This window comes from Podarcis melisellensis (genome assembly GCF_964234715.1).
Source record: "Podarcis melisellensis genome assembly, chromosome: 12".
Lineage (NCBI taxonomy): Eukaryota > Metazoa > Chordata > Lepidosauria > Squamata > Lacertidae > Podarcis > Podarcis melisellensis.
The window spans coordinates 37,269,779-37,288,706 of NC_138544.1; the positions used below are offsets into that span (position 1 = coordinate 37,269,779).

The following is an 18,928-nucleotide window of genomic DNA, read 5'->3' on the forward strand; positions in this document are numbered from 1 at the left end:
CTGCCATTGATTTTACCGAAGAAAATATTAAGCTTCCATGGAATCCTTTTTAACTGTTTTAGAATTGATCCATGCTAGAGCTCCAATGGAAGGAGAAAGAAATCTGATAATCAGATTTGACATTTTTGTTATTGTATACTTTTGCTAGCTTGATAGGAATTAAATTAGAGCAGATTTGCACTTGGGCTCAAAAGTCTTGTCCCAAACATCAGGGATCGAGGTGCTATTTTAAAATCTACATTCTTATTGAAATTGATTGGCAGGTATTTGAGGAACAATAATTGGGATATGTACACAAATCCCTAACGATGCATTATCAGGGTTTGATTTTGTTATCATTAGGGTTGTCAACCAATCCAGCAAATTACAGTAAATGGATTTCATTAACTGATTAAATCTGCATACACCTTGTATGTGAATAAAACAATACTTTTGAAGAAAAAAAGTGTTATTTGGCCTTTTTAGCCGATGCCTGCCTGTGCTGCAGCAGACATTATCTTAAAAAAAGAGGTTCCCTCCTGGCTGAGAGAAAAGTTTTTCCCCTCCAATAATCTGCCACCTATAGCTTTTATCAGTTCTTACATCAGAAGTAAAAAATAGTTGCCTGATTTAAATGGAGACACCTGTTAAGTTGATCAGAAGTATTTTTGATCGATTTTGTGGCACTCACTCTCATGCTGGTTGACCTCTGCAACAGGGCTAACGCAGTAACACATTTGTGTACTTCTACAAGCTGAATCAGCAGCAAACAATAGTTGTGAAAACACCCACAGACACACTCACAGAGCCCTTGAAAATTCTGTCATCATTCATGAATTAGGATGTTGGTCACTGATGAGGACCATATTATATATGCAGAGATGGCACCATCAGTTAATGGCTGGAAAATGCTCTGATGTTGCTGAATCTAGCACACAGATACCCTCACTCCAGATACAGAAAGCAAGTACTGCACCTTTTCCTGCTTAAGTTGTTATGGTCTCAGTACAGAACCAGAAAATAAGCTCTGGTCCCTCAGTGGGATCAATGCCCAAACACTGAAGATGTACACTGTGCTTTTTTCTGGGGGGCACACACAGGGGTACGCATACCCCTAAACATTTTGTGAATCTAAGTTTGGCCTCATTGAGGGACAGTAGGGAAATGAGAGTACCCCTAAACATTTTTTTTAGATAAAAGCACTAGATCTACATAACACTTCAGACAACATAGTCACCCAGTTGCAATTTTGAATGGTGGAAAAAATCTGAAAAACACCCCATTTTCTATTGTTTTGAAAACAATAAAAGTGTTTTGCATTTCTTTCTAGCCATTGCTCTCGCAATCAGTTGCTTCATGAGCACAATGTTTATATTTTAATAGACGTTGCCTACACTCTCTCTGTTTCCCCAGCCCAGTTAGTGTATGATTAAAGACTTTTTGCTGTGCACTGATGTACTAGATTTTAATTAGTAATATTAAGACCTTCTCTGCACATCAAATTCTGAAGCACACACCTATTATGTACAGCTAAAAATGCAACGGGTAAGCAGACCCTTGTCTGCTTGCTTAAAAGTACTTGGTTGCTGTGACAATCCTCCTATCAGTGGATCAAAGATTCCCTCACCTTGAATGATGCTATGTGCTGTTCCAGAGGTATTGTCTGGGGGAAAATGGTGGCCAAGCAAAACTTGTGGTGGCAGCCAAACTCCATTTTAACAACAACAGCAACAGCAGCATCAGCAACAACAGCTCTCCCTTTTAAATTCTTCCCACCCCAAAAAACATGTCAGAATGTCCCCCATAAATTATAAACAGAACTATCTTCTTCTGCTTCTTCTTCGTCATCATATTTGTATCTCACCTTTCTTCCATGGAGCTCAAGGAAGCTTACATCATTCTCCCCATTTTATCCTTCCAACAACCCTGTGAGGTAGGTTGGGCTGAGAGTATGTGCCTGGTGCAAGGTCATGCATTGAGCTTCCTGGCCAAGTGAGGATTTGAACCCTGGTCTCTCAGGTCATAGCCCAACACTCTAACCACTATGCCATGCTGTCTCTCTTTCTCCATGAAAGGTGGGGCATTTTATTTTACAATGAGCATACATTTTTCTTGGGTTCATTTGCTATGACAATGAAAATGTGAAATTCTGTTTTGGATTTACCTCTACATAGATGCACAGCAGAGCACACTCCAGCCTGTGAAAGAAGATTCTTCATGAATGAGTCATTGTTGAACTGGCTGCTCAAAAGGAAGCTCAGAGTAGTCCATAAATCTTCCTTACATTCCGTTATTAAAGAACATGGATTTTTGTCTGGTAAATAAAGGGAAAACACTCATTAATCCACTTAGTTCTTGTATGAGGAGGCAGGGAAGGGGAAATGATGCTTTACGAGCAGCAAACATTTTGTAGACAAAAGAATGGTCTAAAAAAAAAATCCAAAACACCAGTCTGAAAACCTTTCAAAACTAATACATCATGACTTTGAATCTGTTATGTTGTCTGCACAGCCTTGTTCTGTTGTAGTGGGTTAACTCAACTGAATTATATATATTATAGAGAGAGATTTCTATCAGAATGAGCCAGATGTTTGCCAGCGTGGGATCTGGAACATCTGTCCTCTACCAGTTTAGCTGTTTCACCAGCATGGTGCATGTCATGAGAAATACTATCAGAAAGCTGAAAGGGAGAGGAAAATAATAGATTGTGGGGCAGTATTCAACATCTGTCATACTCTGAGTAGACCAATTAAAATTAATGGACATGACTAACTTAGGTTTGTTCACTTCAGTAGCTCTACTCAGTGTAGAACTTAGTTGGCCACACTCTTATGTGCAAGAAACTACCATACACATAATAATATTCTGCTAGGAATAGCAGTAAGGAAACGGCTTTTTCAGGCAAGGTCATTAAAACAAAAGCAGTAGGCAGGTATCAGTAGCCAGCAAATCAACTGGGTTCATGGTTTTGGAGAGCAATCCAGAACAACTCCAGGATTGGAAGAATAACTCTACCGGATAAAAATGCAGCTAGGTTGCCCACCCCACCCCACCCCGATACCAAATTTGGATCAAAGTTGATTTGTGGGGAAACATCTGAAAAAGTTGTATTTTTAAAATATATATATATAGATACACAATAGAGATTAAATGTGGCTAAAGGTGTGTGTACATCACTTCCCAAACCAGCAGTGGGTGTGCACTGGATGCAGAATAAACAAGGGTGTGTTGATACAAGCTTTAGTATCAAATCAAACAAGTTCAAATTGATTATGTGGTCACAGATCTTTTGAGAAAAATGTATACAAGGTGTCCACTACCTCATTGACAGAATTTGATTAAAGTCATGGTGTTTTTTTTCTGAGGTATTCAATCATCCCATCCATCAAGTATGTACTCAATATAAAGCATATTTAGTGCCTCAAAGTCAGCAGTCTATTAGCTAAAAGAGACAGTTCTCGTATTTCTGAGAGCATATTGGCTGTCAGTCCTGCTCCCTGTTTTGCAGGCCTTTTTCCACCTAGCCTGGTGGGGCTGGGCCCTGACTGACTCCCGCTTTTTGGGTTGGTGTATTTGGTGGGGGTTTGTTGTTGTTGGTTTTCTGTATCCTTATTTTAGAGCTTTTTGTGATTTAGGTGGAAACTGTTCACTTTCTCTGTGTATTTTTTTAGTTTTTTATTGTTTATGACTACTTGTCTTATGTGGTAGTTATGTATCATATTTTCATGCTGTACGCTGCCTTGAGCATGGTTTGAACAGTGGAATATAAATAAAATAAAATATAAATAAAATAATGCATGTATGCGTGAGAGTACTGATAATATGGGTGTTTGTGGGTTGTTTTTTTTAAAAAAGAACACAGTACTCAGCAAAGGAAATGCAGGCAGTAATTTAGGCTTAAATATGTCTCATGGGTATCACCAAGCATAAGTACAGCTATAATTTAACTTGTGGTATTAATATTACTAAATGTGTATATTTTTAAATTAATGCATCATTTAGCTAGGTGTTGAGAAAATTATGGTTCTTTTATTTAAAGATGGAGGCTCTTTATGCAGACAATATATTTCATCTATGTTAGTTTATTATCTCGTTTGATTCTAGACAAAGGGTGTCTACAACGAGGGAATCCAATCTCAGTTTTGACAAGGCTTCTCAAATTCAATGCACAAAATTCAAGCTTCAGTGTACTTTTAAGTAAAGATCCCTTGCTACTCTCCTTTTGTGTATAAGAGTCTCTCTCTCTCTCTCTCTCTCTTTCTCTCTCATGTGTGTGTGTGTGTGTGTCTATTTGTGCATGGCAGAGAAGTGCTTTGTGAAGTTACTGCTGAGCTCAAGAGGCTGTGACATTATTAATTGAGAAGACTACATTTTATTATGGATTGCTCGGTCAATTAAATATGTATGGTTTCCATTTTGGTACTCACGGCACAATGAGAAAGCAAGTGTGGGCCTGAAAATATTGTTGTAGGCATCCTGTTTGGATGGGCAAAATGACATTTTTGCTAGGTTTTTGCATAGTTTATGTCTGACGATATTATTTCCACTTGCATTGATGGCTAGATGGTTACTTGAATGAGCATGGATGGGTTTTGATGACTAGCAGCTACTAGCTACTGGGAACACCCCACTTACTTGCAAATGTGTGTTTGTGGGTTGGAGAGAAACAGTTCGGAACTTACAAATGCAACCAGTGAAGAGGAAAATATCAAGTACAAGTTTTGCAGCTGGCTTGCAAGAATGAGCTTTGGGGTGCATCAAGAGTAGGTTGTTTGTTTGTGAGCCTAGGTGTTGGTTTGCTCCCCTTGTCTGTACAATGCTACCCCTGGAATTAGTCTCTTGGGAAAATTGGGATGTATGCAATGTACTTGGTAGCCATGAAGTTGCAATGAGAACCAATGTGATTCAGAAAAGAATGATTGCTGGGCTTCAGTATGAAAGATCTGAATCTGAGTCGCTTTCTCTGTCATGGACTCATGGGGTGGCTTTAATTCAGCAGGAAAATAATAGAAGAAGAACTACAACCCACCTTTATCCCAACTTCTACCTTACTTTAGTAAATGAATACCTTAATATTTGCTGGGTCAGCATTCATATACGTCTATATCATTTAGTGTCTGACAGTATACCAAAGCTGAAAACATGACTGCTTATAAAGAAATTAGCATGTTCCCCATATTGTATGCAAATAATATGTAGCGGATGTTATTTCCTCCCAGGCAAATTGCTTACTCTGCAGACACTCTTAATTACTTCCACTATCTCAGTTTGACTTGCTGTTGAAAATCTATTTGGGTTTTTTATGGTGGCATTTAGAGTCTTCCTTTTGCTTGTGAGTCTGACTTTTTGTACCAGCACTTGGAAGATGGGATACAAAGTTGCCCTTCAAAGTTGGCCATAATTCATGCTTGATTTCTTTGCTCATGAAGGGAAAATAACAATGTTGTAAATATTCTTTAAGCAAAAAGTTTGCATTGAAAGAGACTCGGTGCTTTTAAAAATGTCTGCTTAATTCTACCAGCCTCTTGGTTTGCCATTGTTGTGCTCATATTCACCTGTTCAGTGTGCAACAATTAATGCTCTCTTTATCAACTCTCCATTGTGTGCATACAATTGATCTGTAAAGCTTTGAAATATTGTTAAGCAAAGGGCTAAGAGCCCAAAATCTAGAGTATTCTTTAACTTCTCCTTCTCTGTCCCTGCCCCCTGCTTTAAAAAAAGAAAAGAAAAATACTGCATCAGTTTAATGAAAAATCAGAATTAAAGACCCTTCTAAAAGATAAATGAGCAGCTCTTTCGAAAAACTCTCCACTCTATAGTTTTCATGATCATACCTTTTCGGTATCATTTTGGGGGTTATCCTGTGGTCGGAAAAAATGATCATGGCACTTCTCTTCTTCTGAAGATAGTGCAGTCTAGCCTAGTATATTATTGATTTGTGGATTATTGCTTGCTTCTAATTTATCTGCAGGAGACAGAGCAGATAATGGAAACAGCCATGTTGGCAATGCAGCCTGTAGAACACAGGAGACACTGCTTCATCATCCCAAAGCTCTATTTATCTCATTTGTTTACATCTATTAGTATAATTCTGTATTAATTATAACTGGCACCTCAGCCCTATAGATCTGCTAGAACAGTAATATCCTAGGATTTGGGATTCTGTTCTTGTGGCAGTGGCTCTGTGGAGGATGTACCACATTAATAATTACATTGCCCAGTCTTCTCTGTGATCAGAACTAAATGTTTAGACTCACCTCTTGAGGGGAAAGCCAGTTGGTCTGAGTTGCATGGAACTGATTTCCTCTTGGCTTCTTGTAAGATTTGCTTTGGCACCTGCAAAAGCCCAAAACAGTTTATTACTTGCTCATAGTGTGGTAAATAAATAAGATTGCATGCTATTGTAAATATTTTTTTTTGTAATTATTCTTAATTGTTTACTTATCTTCTGTTGTAGCTTATGGCTGGCTGGCTGGCTGGCTTTATAAGGAGTAAACATAGTCGAAACTGTCATTCTGATAACTTACCATAAGAAAATCCATCCAAAGGTTTGTTTCTATTTTCCTGTTACTGTAATTTTTGTTTTGAAAAGTTTGCTAGGATGCGCTGTGGAATCACCATAACTTCTGCTCCTGCTATTGCCATTGCAAGAAACAACTTTGTGAACAGTAGGTTGAAACACTAGTACAGTATTGTGTCAGTGGCTTCCGCTGAGTTGTTTGTAAGTATAACATCATTAGCTGGGGCATGACACCAGGAGGCTAATCCTGTGTCCTTTCCCCCCTTTCTTTATAGTGAACTTTGTGAGCAGTGAGTTTCCTTCATTTGGAGATTCATGGGTTTCCTGTTCCATGCCTTGTAGTACTCTTAATTAAGGTGCCTTTTGAAGTCCACATATGGGGTTGTGCCAGCAGAGAACACAATACAGGAAATCTTCTCCCTCCCTTTGTGGAATCTCAGGGTCTGGGCAGTAGAAATCCTTCAAGCATTGAGCCATGGAAGGATGTACATTCAACATCAGAACTTTGAACTGGACTCCGAAAATCAATAACATGGGGACTGGAGGAGGAGGTATTTGGGAACATGTAGATAGATGTGTATTTTATTCAGGAAATGCTAAAGAAATATCCACCGCTTTTATTATAATAACTGCAGTGAAGCTTATTAATTTATGAAGGTGAAGCACCTTGAAAATAAGCATGCCTCCACTGATGGTAATAAAAGCTCCATTTATCATTAAGTGTGTCAGGCTGAAAACATTATCAGCGCTCACCTAATAAGCAGTGATGGAAGAAATGGAGTGCAGCACACTCAGGAATGCACCAATGCATTAGTCACGCTGTAATACCGTCTGATTTGCATTATGACACCCTCGGGAAGAAAACAGTGTTGACAGGTGCATCAAAGCAAAGGCATGAGACCTCTGAGATGGGTTTATTCAAATGGGCAAAGGAAGAAATACAGCAGACATCAGAAGGAAAAATGGGGTGGGCAGAAGCAGTCAAAGAAAACAGTCTAGCTCAGTTCTGAACATCCTCTCCATTCCCATGAATTGAGTGGGATTTACACGAATATTAAACATGTAGGAAGTTAAGAATTGCTTCCAGTATTCGGAGCACCCAGTAGTCAGAGGTATGATGAACCAGCCCAGAGACAGGCCTATCAGATCTCCAGACAAATTATTCAGAGCATGGGCTAGCGATGGCTTAAAATCAGGGCGGGGTAAGACTTCAGGGTACTGCCAGTGGGTGGCATCCCCAACATATACCTCCAATGCATGGTATTTTTCTTCTTCTGCCACTGCTGTTGCTGCCAAGGCTACAGCAACACCACTCACCAAGCTTTGCTGAACCCCTGGGCAGCTTTTTTAAGCAGTGGGTCAGTGCTGGGGCCATTTTTAAACGAGGGTCAAACTCTGTTCCCATCTGTGGTGACCACATGCTACTTTAATTTACCCTAAATGCACACACCAATTTTGGGTAAATCCAAAATGCAACATCTAGGCCTGTAGGTCTATGAAAAGATTTAACAGCTCTATAGACCTGGGCATTGCATTTTGGATAAATTAAGATGGAAAGGGGGAGATGGCCACTGTGAATGGGAACCAAGTTTGGCTCCCATTCGAAACAGTCACTGCCACTCATTCACTACTAAAACAGCTGTCTGAGGCCTCAGCAAGGAGGGCGGGAAGTGACTGCATGGCTGGTTCACATCTTCCTCTGGAGCTCTAAGGCCCTGAGCCAGTGCCCAACCTGGCCAGCTGCTGTTGCTGGGCCTATTTAGAACCATATGCCTCAAGTGAATATGTATATGTGTGGTGGTGTTTTTAAATGAAAGTTTAATTGCCATCCATTCTAGAAGCATCTTGCCTCAATGTCAGGCTTGCCGTTGGCATCCGTGGACCTTGCTTTATGGCTCGTCTGCAAGTGACTGATCAGCTAGGGATCTCGCCAAAGGATAAATGTGTTTTACTTCAACATCACTGCTGAGTACCATGAAATATTAACTTTATACATAGAACTAAAACTATCTTCAGAGCCAAAGGACTCTTTGAAACTATTTTTCTTGTTGATTTATTCATTCATTTTTCAAAAGGCAATAAGACATTTAGCATCTTGAAGTCATTTGGTACCTTGGAGGTTAAAAAAAGCAAAAAGAAACCCTACTGAGCAGTATTTATATAATAACATAATGCCATGGGTAGCAAACATAAGACCTTATGAAGCCCCTTGTGGTGGCTACCCTTACTCATGCTACACAAATCACTGAATTATCTCCAAGGACCATCCTAGTTGCAAGGAACTTGATGCCTTCAATACAGCAAAAAAACTAATTCACTAGTGCCTGTTACTGCATGTTTTTGCAACAGCCTACACTGTGCACCCATTTCTGGTGTTATTGTTGCTTCCATAAATGTATGTTGGGTGTTATAGAGCGTGCAAAGAAGTACCATGCCATGCAGTGTTGCATATCAAGTAGACATGGCAATAGATTCATATAAAACTGACATTTTTATTGAGATAAAAAGGAGATGACTCAAGGGCAGGGGTGGGGAACCTCCAGTCCTCTAGATGCTGTTGAACTACACCTCCCATGAGTCCCAGCCAGCATGGCCCAATTATGAAGGAGTTGTAGACCAACAGCATATATAGGACTGGAGGTTTCCCATCATCCCTACTCCAGGGAAGCTACTGTGTGGAGAATATGGCCCTTCACACCTTCATTTATACCATGTTAGCATTAAATACAGCATCTTAAAAAGCAGAGACATCGCTTTGCCAACAAAGGTCCGTATCGTTAAAGCCATGGTTTTCCCAGTAGTGATGTATGGAAGTGAAAGCTGGACCATAAAGAAGGCTGATCGCCGAAGAATTGATGCTTTTGAATTATGGTGCTGGAAGAGACTCTTGAGAGTCCCATGGACTGCAAGAAGATCAAACCTATCCATTCTTAAGGAAATCAGCCCTGAGTGCTCACTGGAAGGACAGATCGTGAAGCTGAGGCTCCAGTACTTTGGCCACCTCATGAGAAGAGAAGACTCCCTGGAGAAGACCCTGATGTTGGGAAAGATGGAGGGCCCAAGGAGAAGGGGACGACAGAGGACGAGATGGTTGGATAGTGTTTTCGAGGTTACCAGCATGAGTTTGACCAAACTGCGGGAGGCAGCGGAGGACAGAGGTGCCTGGCGTGCTCTGGTCCAGAAAGAGGTTGGAAAGTTCTTGCAAATGGAAAAGATTTGCTTGTACAAAAAATGCCTTTCATATTGATATCAACATGCCTTGTCTAATTCTCTCCACGAGTACTCTGTGACATTAATAGTTGAAACTTTCAAATAGCAACCTCTAACAACCTATGGACACATTTTACATCAAGGATTGGGAACCTGTGGCCCTGCAGTTCCTGTTGGACTTCAGTTCTCATCAACATGGCCAGTGATTATGGGAGCTGTAATCTAGAGAACCACAGGTTAGCCATCCCTGTTCTGCATGTTGAATTTTTCCCAATGGTTGGGATGTAAAAAACATTACTTGTTCCACATACTAAAGGGTTGGCATTTCTTAAACAGGAGCCCACGGTGCCACATGTCAAACTACCTGAGGGGACTTCTAGAAATAAGACACGCCCTTCAGATGTTGTCAGACTACAATTCCCATTATTCTTGATCATTGGTCTTTCTGGCTGGGTTTGATGGCAATGTAGTACAATAGCATCTGGATGACACCATGTTGATTACCCCTGGTAGATGGCATGGGAATCTGCTCTTTAAAAAAGAAAGTAAAAAATCCCACTGACATGCCTATGAATCCCAATCAATATATCATCCAAGATCTGTCTGTCATGTGTAAAGAGTGCAGCAGTGGAGGAGCTCATGTCAACCCTTACTGTTGGTTATGCTGACTGGGACTCAAAAACACCAGGAATGCCACAGGTTCCCCACCACTGGAATAGGGCAATATGTTTCCCACTGGAGTGGAGTCAGATCTACTCACTAATGAGAGCCATTCCAGTTCAAGAAATAAGACACTCCAAGCCTGGAGCCCTAAACATACCCAACTCCCTTGACTGTTCCACATAAATAGTGGTTTCCAGACCCTTGATCATCTTAGCCACCCACCTCTGTACACAATCCAGCTTGTCAATATCCACTTAACAGTTACCTCATCTAGCCCAAATTTTACCAGCTTCTCCATAAGAATATGATGGGGGACTTTGTCAAAATTCTTACTGAACTCAATATACAGCACATCCACAGCATTCTCCCAATCCACCAAGCTTGAAACATGGGAGAGAGAGAGAGAGAGAGAGAGAGAGAGAGAGAGAGAGAGAGAGAGAGAGAGATAGATTCACCCAGCATGGATTGTTTTTGTGAAACCCAAGCTGGTCTTAGTAATCACAATATCCTTTTCCAAGTGCTCACAGACTGACCATTTAATTATATTTACTAGTTAAACCCACTCCCCTTCATACGAGCCAGAAAACCCTTTCTTCTTTTTCTGACCATCTATGATGTGACCTCCTTGGTTGCAGATTTCACTTCTGGAAGTGATACCTGTACTGATTACCTCGCTAAGTTTTAGAGAGTTATATGACCGTGGAATTGTGTGATTTTGACCTCTGCTGTGATGCAGTCATGGATTCATAAACTTTCATTAAGCATAAGATCAGTTGAGAAAGGCGTTAAGTCAGCAGTGAGGTAATAAAAGAAGAACTGAGGGATGAGACTGAGAACAGGAAATTTGGAATATTAGCAAGCAAATCGAACGTGAAAAATGTCAACAAGTGGCACACAAATCCATATCACACCTTAAGCCACTTTACACCTCTAGATTTTGAGATATTGTTGCATTTAATATTAGAGTTGTGAATAAAAGTGCATTTGACTGATGAATGTGGGGCCAATCTGTCAGTCAAATTAAATTAAATTAAAATACGCATTGAGAACTGTGCCACTTCAGAGCTGATGTAGTTAACAACATGACGGGATATTTTATCCTCAGCAAAACCCTCTTGCCCCATGGAAAGTCACAGTGTTAGAAGACTTCAAACAGACTTTTTCCTGATATGCTAATTTTCCTTGCACGTATGGTTTGGATTATTATTTTTTGTATATGGAAACAAATAATCTCCCTCTTGTATTCTGAAGTACAGTCTCAGGAGAACAGCATCTTGTGGTGCTACTTTTTCCTGCTGAAAATGTACACTAGTGGCAATGTGGATACACGTGGGAAAAATCTCAAAAAACCCACAATTTTTAATGTGTGGTAAGATGTAATTTCTCTTTCAGAACCACTGTTCTGCCTTTTTGATCCAAGAACTGAACACTTTCTTCTTCTTACAGATGTGGACTGCATGATTTAATTGCAGCTGTTCTTGCTTTTGAGTATCACAGCCATTCTGTTTCCTTTTCAGATTTGAGCTCTTTTTAGAAAGTCATTTCTCCTTGATCTTTGCCTTGTTTTTTGTATCTTCTTTCAGTGCTTCACATAGTGCTATGCAGCTCTTCTAGAATGTTATATCATCAAAAGTGAAGCTTCAAAATTGGGATGCATCGAACCATATAAAGACAAACATTTGTGAATACATAAATAAATTAACCTCAAAGACTTGTCAAAACTAAAGTGTACTATGTGTACAAAGTGGAGGCATCAAGAAGGAGACTTGCATGTCTGCATATATGTAGTTGTCGAAATACAGTTACATAAAATGCTGGCCAGATATATAAAGGAGTCCAAATAGCCGTATCTGAGTGGAAGATCGTATGTTTTGTATATATAATCGTCTCCACTGACTTCTATTCTATTTGTAGCTCTAACTGAATGTCATTTACAACTTGGGATCAGGATACCTAAAGGGTCTTGAGATCTTCAGACCCCCTTCTCTGAGTGCCCCTGCCAGGTGAAGTGCAGTAGGTAGTTAAGGGTGAAAGGGCCTTTTCAGTAGTGGCACCCTGGTTATCATATGTCCTTTCCAAAGAGGCTCAACTAGTGCCTACTTTGTTGTCATTTTGGTACCAGGCAAATACCTCCCCTCCAGCAATGCTTTATTATTGATTGATTGATTGATTGATTGATTTAAAATTGTATCAATCAATCAATCAATCAATCAATTTATTGTACTAGCCAAAGGCCATGACAAATACATACAATCAGTTTATAACTCAAATAACATTCACCTCATTGGGGCTTGTGCTTCTTGTTTCAGTACATGGCCATTCATGATCTTTGAAGTACCTTTCCAACTTATATTACACTAATTGAACCGTAGGGGCAGGGAAAATGGATAAGTGGGATGGAAATCAAATTAGCCTAAAGGAAGCAAGACAAAAATAAAACCACTGCTTTGCACAGGGAACATTATGCAATAGTTGATTTTAAAAATCAGCATAAAATATGAAGAGGATTACTGGCTACTGGGGCTTCCATAACAGCTGGAGTAGGGCTTTTAAACGATCATATTTTGCTCAAGCAGCCAGCTGCTTAAGAAATTAGGCCACAGGGACTTTCAAACCCTTTTCAGCAGAAAAGAAGGAAATATACTGCAACTATTTTAAAGTAGAAGCATGTCCCATTTGCTTGAGACCAGAAGAGCTGTGCAATACCATCACTCTTCCTTAAAATAATCCCTCCTCAAAAGCCATCTTTTCATGATGACTTTGGTTCAGCCAGTAGTTTCCATACCCTACTGCAACTGAAGTCATGTCTTTATTGAATTCAGTAGGGCTTATGTACAGGTAAGTAGTATTTGGAGCGCAGCCTTAGGTGATAACTAAGTACAGGGTCGCTGCTGGACAACCTGTTTATTGAGCATTTGATTTGTTCTTACAAAGTTTGTTGGGAAGTTATTAGTTGTCACACCAAGCAATTGTTATTTCACACTTTCTAGTGTCTTTCTCTATTACATTCCTTACTGCTAGAAGCCTGTGTTGTTTTGGAAGTGGGGTTTGTTGCTCACCAGCTCCAAATCCACTTTAATTGAATGTGCTGTTATATAACTGAATCCCAACTGCAAAATAGTCTGGACAGTCTTGAAGTGTGCTAAGTACTTGCAACAGAAGCAATCATATGGTCTTTCTCTGTTTACCCAGCCTCAGTTTCCCTCACTTTCATATGTACTTCCCCCCGATATCACATTTTAACTGTTATGCTCTTTGGTGAAGGGATCTGTCCTCTGGTTCTCTGCAGACAGCTATGAACGCTAATGGTGATGTGCAATTAAATAAACCCATTGTGTGCCCAGCTACAGAGTCCCCGCCCCAGTGTGCCTAATACTAAAGGGTGTGTGTGTGTGTGTGTGTGTGTGTGTGAATGAACGAAAATGACACCTATCTGGGATTTAAAATGGCCACAACTTGAGCTATGAACGCTGATGATGCTATGCAATTAAAGAAATCCATTATAAAGTAAACTTCTCAGAATCTCCACACAGGGAGCACTTGCTTTCTTTAACTTCCACTTTCTAGTTCTCTCTGAGAACCAGGAATGACCAGAGCTCTGATCATTCAATATTTCCCTTTCTCTGTGCCAACTTTCTCGATAAACAATGAACAAAACAATATAAAGGTCATGCTGATGTAGGTTTCAGAGACCAAATTACTCCTTGGAAGAGGAATCAGCCTTAGATTTGGGCTTCTCTGGAAATCTGTTCCTTTCTATATAAGATAGGAAAACCGTTTGGGAAACCATATGAGGTTTGCACAAGGCTGTCTTAAATGTCTTCAAAATGTATGTAATCTCTTATCATGTTTTGTTATATTTTTGCTATGAATATAGTAAGCCAATGGACCCTGACACAATCTGATAAATTCTCTTTTTGAAGTACCCAGATAGGCTAAAAGGGAGACATCTGAAATGGTAAATTCAAAAGTGAGTGAGGAAAGTGGACAGTGGCCTATATTTCTATTTCTATTTGTTTTATTTTTGCAAGCAGGATTTGCCCCACAGCCAGCTGTTGTAATATCGAGCTTCAAAAATGTATTGACTCCAGATAATTAAGCTAAGGTTTGATTGATTGCTAAAAACCTATGTCTTTCTATACAAATGTTTTTAATGCTTAAGAGCATTAAATAAGGAATGGGGTTTGAGTACAACAATCATTTCTACACACCAATCAGTGGGCTCATCTGTCTAGTAGTCAGCGCCCATTTTCCCCATTCTGGTTAATTCATTTTTCACTTGGTATTGGGTCTTGCTGGGATGCTGATAGACCAAAATGAATGGCTGATGGCAATACTTTGATTTTTAATTTCTCAAGAGATTGCTTCATCCCATGAAAGCCTGTATACTGTTTGTGTTGTATGTAGATTCTAGTTTCTCTGCTAGGTGTAGCTGTTGCATTGCAAGCAACCCCATTAGTAACTCTCTTAGTCCTCATGCCCTCATATCACATGGATAGATATTTTTTCACTTCTTTTTCTAGTGCTCCTTTCAACTGGACCCAACTTTTTAATACATTTAAATAGCTTCTTATGTTTCTTGTTTTGAAAGTTTACTAATTTTTGTGAATCATTTATATCCTGTCCAAAAAACACAATTTGGGCAGCTTGAATTTCCCATCATGATATAGATTTCAAGCAGTATTCCATTGGCATTGCAGCTACATTACAGTAAATCAACCACACAGTTTTTACCTCCATGTCTTAACCTGTATGTGTACAGGTGGTATTCAAACATTCTATCCCCATGGCTACTAACAGAAATGGTGGACATGGGAATGGTGTGCGAGAAATGGCATGGAGAAGCTCCGTGTATTTACTGGAGAGACACTGAGGGGTTGTTTGTTTAAGAAAACAAACAATCCAGTTTTAATAAAGAGAAATAGCAGAGATGAATACAACAGAGAAACTTACAACAAAAAGCTAAACAACAGACCCTTTCCAAACTCCATCCTCACTCTACTTAAATCTTGTTTTAAACCGTCACTTCCCCTCCTGGCATCTCCCCTGCTCACGCTATTCAAACCTCTGCCATTGTTTAGAATCACCACTGTTATCGTCTTAGTATTCCTTCAGCTCTACTTTATTCAGACTTCTGCTGTTGTTTAAAATGGTGGCTTTCTCCCTTCTCAAGTCTCCGCCATTGTTTAAAACAGCCACTTTTTCCACTTCAGAGTCTTCATGTCTTTCTGATTATACTCAAAAATCCTCCTCTTTCCATTCCTCATCCACCACATGCAAGAGGGATAAATCACGCAGAGTTCTCAAATATTGCATAGTATGAAGGCACTTTACTCAGACCTCTGCCAATGTTTAAAGGCACATTTTTCTTTTTGGTTTTCTCCATCTCCACTTCACTCAATTTCTGCCTTTGTTTTAAATAATGTTTCCCCTTCTCAGTGTCCATTCGTCCTCACTCCCATACCATGGAACCAAACAATGAACTTCTCTGCTTGGTATCAAGTAAGAGAAAATATGCTAAAAATGCAATACTGTACCGATGTTATTTGACACTGGTTAAATTGGCCGAAATGTATCGAAAATACTCAAAAATCTGTTGCAAATGTCTAAAAGTTGAGGTTACATTTATGGTGGAAATGTAATCAGGCAAAGGAATTTTGGGAAATGGTGTATAACAAGTTAGAAAAAATATTTTAATTTACATTTCCCAAGAGACCAGAATCATTCCTTCTTGGCATAATTGGAAATGAGTTACCAAAAAAAGCCCATAATTTATTCTTGTATGCAACAACAGCTGCAAGGATAGTATACGCAAGATACTGGAAACAAAGAGAGATTCCAGGGAAAGAACAATAGTTAAACAAACTAATCAAATATGTTGAGCTTGCAAGTATGACATCTAAAATAAGAAATGTAGACAATAAACAGACGAAGAGTGAGTGGGAGTATTTAGGGGAATATTTAGAAAAATAATGATCTTAAATATAAATTCTAGATAGGGGTTACCTCTTCACCATACAAAGGATATAGGAAGGTGGAAAATAAGGTGAAGGTATTATTGTATATAAAGCACCCTTAAAATGCAAGTAGATAAATAGGTACCGCTTTATAGCGGGAAGGTAAACGGCGTTCCGTGTGCTGCGCTGGTGCAGGCTCGCCAGAGCAACGATGTCACACTGGCCATGTGACCCAGAAGTGTCTGCGGATGGCGCTGGCTCCCGACCTCTAGAATGAGATGAGCGGACAACCCTAGAGTCTGTCAAGACTGGCCAGTACGGACAGGTGTACCTTTACCTTTATTATTGCATATGTAGCTAATTAAGATGTACAAAAAACTGTCATGGAATGCTGGGTGGGAAGTCCAAAAGAAGTACAGTATAAGAATGGAAAATGATATGAGTGTATAACTGAAAATTTACAAATAAAAGCAAAAAAAGAAAATGCAGGATTATGAGGATGAGGCACTATAAATCCAATGGGGGCTGAGTGATGATATTCTAACATTTTTACTACATAGAGAAAGACCACTGAAATGAAATTTCTATGTGTTCCTGAAACATCACTTTACTCCCCCTCTACTAATTGGTATTAAGATATTTCCATAGTATGAGAAGAATGATTTCAGTTTTAAATAATTCATGTTACATGTGATTTTTTTTCTTGTCCTTGATGGATGACTGATCATTTATTTATTATATTTTCTGGTGCTTTATTTTTGGAAATAAATTTTTAATGGGCATCAAATCAATTAGGATGCATTTTGCTATCGTAGACTGTTGACTTAAAACATGGGTGCTGATGGCTTAGAAATTGGTGGTTGACTTAGGGAGCAATCCAAACCCAAGATCCATCAGGATGAACAAGTTAGATTGAATCCAGTAGATACCCAGCTTGTTTGGATAAAGCTTGTGGCAAGGGTCTAGAGAGCAAGCAGTCGCCCTGACCAATCCAAACACCCACAATTTAATATTAAGCCAATGAGAAATCCCATGGCACCAACTAGATAACTACTAACAATGGACGAAAATACTTCAAGTTCCAAATGAATGCAATAGAACATGCTATTCTGATAATAAATCCTCTCAATAAATTCTTGCTTGTTGTTGAGATTAAATATGATTACAAAATTGGCTGAATCACAGGGTATTCTAAATACGTATAATTATTCAGTCTTCTTCCAAGATACTCTAATCCCATCCCATTTGCCCTCAAAGGACACCCATTTCCTCACAACCATTATATCAGGCATAGGCCAACTTGGCCCTCCAGATGTTTTCAGGCTACAGCTCCCATCATCCCTGACCACTGGCCCTAGGGATGATGGGAGTTGTAGTCCCAAAACATCTGGAGGGCTGAGTTTGCCCATGCCTGCATTAGACAATTCATGGTGGTAATGATGAGTTTTTCTGTTTGTTTATTTATAGCATTCTTATTCTGTCTTTCCTCCAAGGAGCTCCAGGTGGCATATGATTCTCCCCTCCCCCCATTTAATCCCTACAACAACCCTGAGGTTAAGGTAGGTTAATCTGAGAAGTAGGTTAACCCTGAGGTTGAGGTAGGTTAATGAGAGCCAGTCACTAGCCCAAGGTCACCCAGTAAACTCCCTGACCGGGTGCATATTTGAACCATGGACTCCCAGGTGCTGGTCCTACACTCTGACCACACATTTATTTCCCACCTAATCAAAATCATTGGAAGGCTGCACACTAATAAAAATAAAAGAATCATAAAACCTTTTTATTTAAAGTCATAATTACAGATCGCATCACAAACACACAAATAAGACTAAAGCAGCAGTATCTAAATAAACCACCATGCAAAAATGTTTGCCTTCCAAAAACCTACAAAAATGATGAATAAGCTGAAGCTAACTGCTGGTGCAAATAATTGTTTTCACCTGTGCAGGCGTGAAACACAGATGTAGGGAAAAACATTTAAGTCTGGGATACAGTATTTTGTTGGCCACCCCTGATTGCAAAACAAGCATCAACAGTTGATAGCAGCCCTATCCAGTTACTCTTTCATGCCTCTGATCCTCTTGTAATTCCCATTGCATGAAGGGGGGCAGCAAGGATCACTTGCCCCCCTGCCATGTCCCTATTGTGGGAATTCAATTTTAGTTTCCATTTCAGAGCATGTGAAAGACAGTCCTGGGTTGTTTGAACCTTTAATTAGTCCTGTTGCCTACCCCCCATATAAACTACCCAAGACACTTTCTTTTAAAGTTTAAATAACACAGAACTTTTACTTACTGTACTAGCAGTTGCAGATTGGTAGTTGCAATGTGGGTAGGTGATACTTCAGTTGCTAAAACATCTTCCATAGATTAAGCTGCTACAGACTAACTAACTCTGAGGCAGACAGCAGCACAACTTAACATACCTGCTGCTCTAATGGTTAAACTGTATGTACTACTAGCTGTCGCGGCTGTACCAAAAGCCATAACTGCCTCAGGCTTATGGCATCTCAGAGTTCTGCAACTCTTTACATACACATTTTGGATGCTAACATCCCACACCTATTGCCATTCCTGCAGCTCCTCCGTTTTGTAATGGG

At 39.6% G+C, this 18,928-nt stretch overlaps 1 long non-coding RNA gene across 2 annotated transcripts in view; it reads right to left on the reverse strand.

The window, feature by feature from the left end:
- The window catches only part of LOC309353390, an 84,005-nt gene that overhangs the window by 52,613 nt on the left and 12,464 nt on the right, over window positions 1–18,928 (reverse strand). For both annotated transcript variants that reach the window (XR_014161782.1, XR_014161783.1), the window contains 2 exons: window positions 6,237–6,315; window positions 2,144–2,293 (listed from right to left, as the gene is read on the reverse strand). This is a non-coding gene — a long non-coding RNA (uncharacterized lncRNA). The remainder of the gene's footprint in view (window positions 1–2,143; window positions 2,294–6,236; window positions 6,316–18,928) is intronic.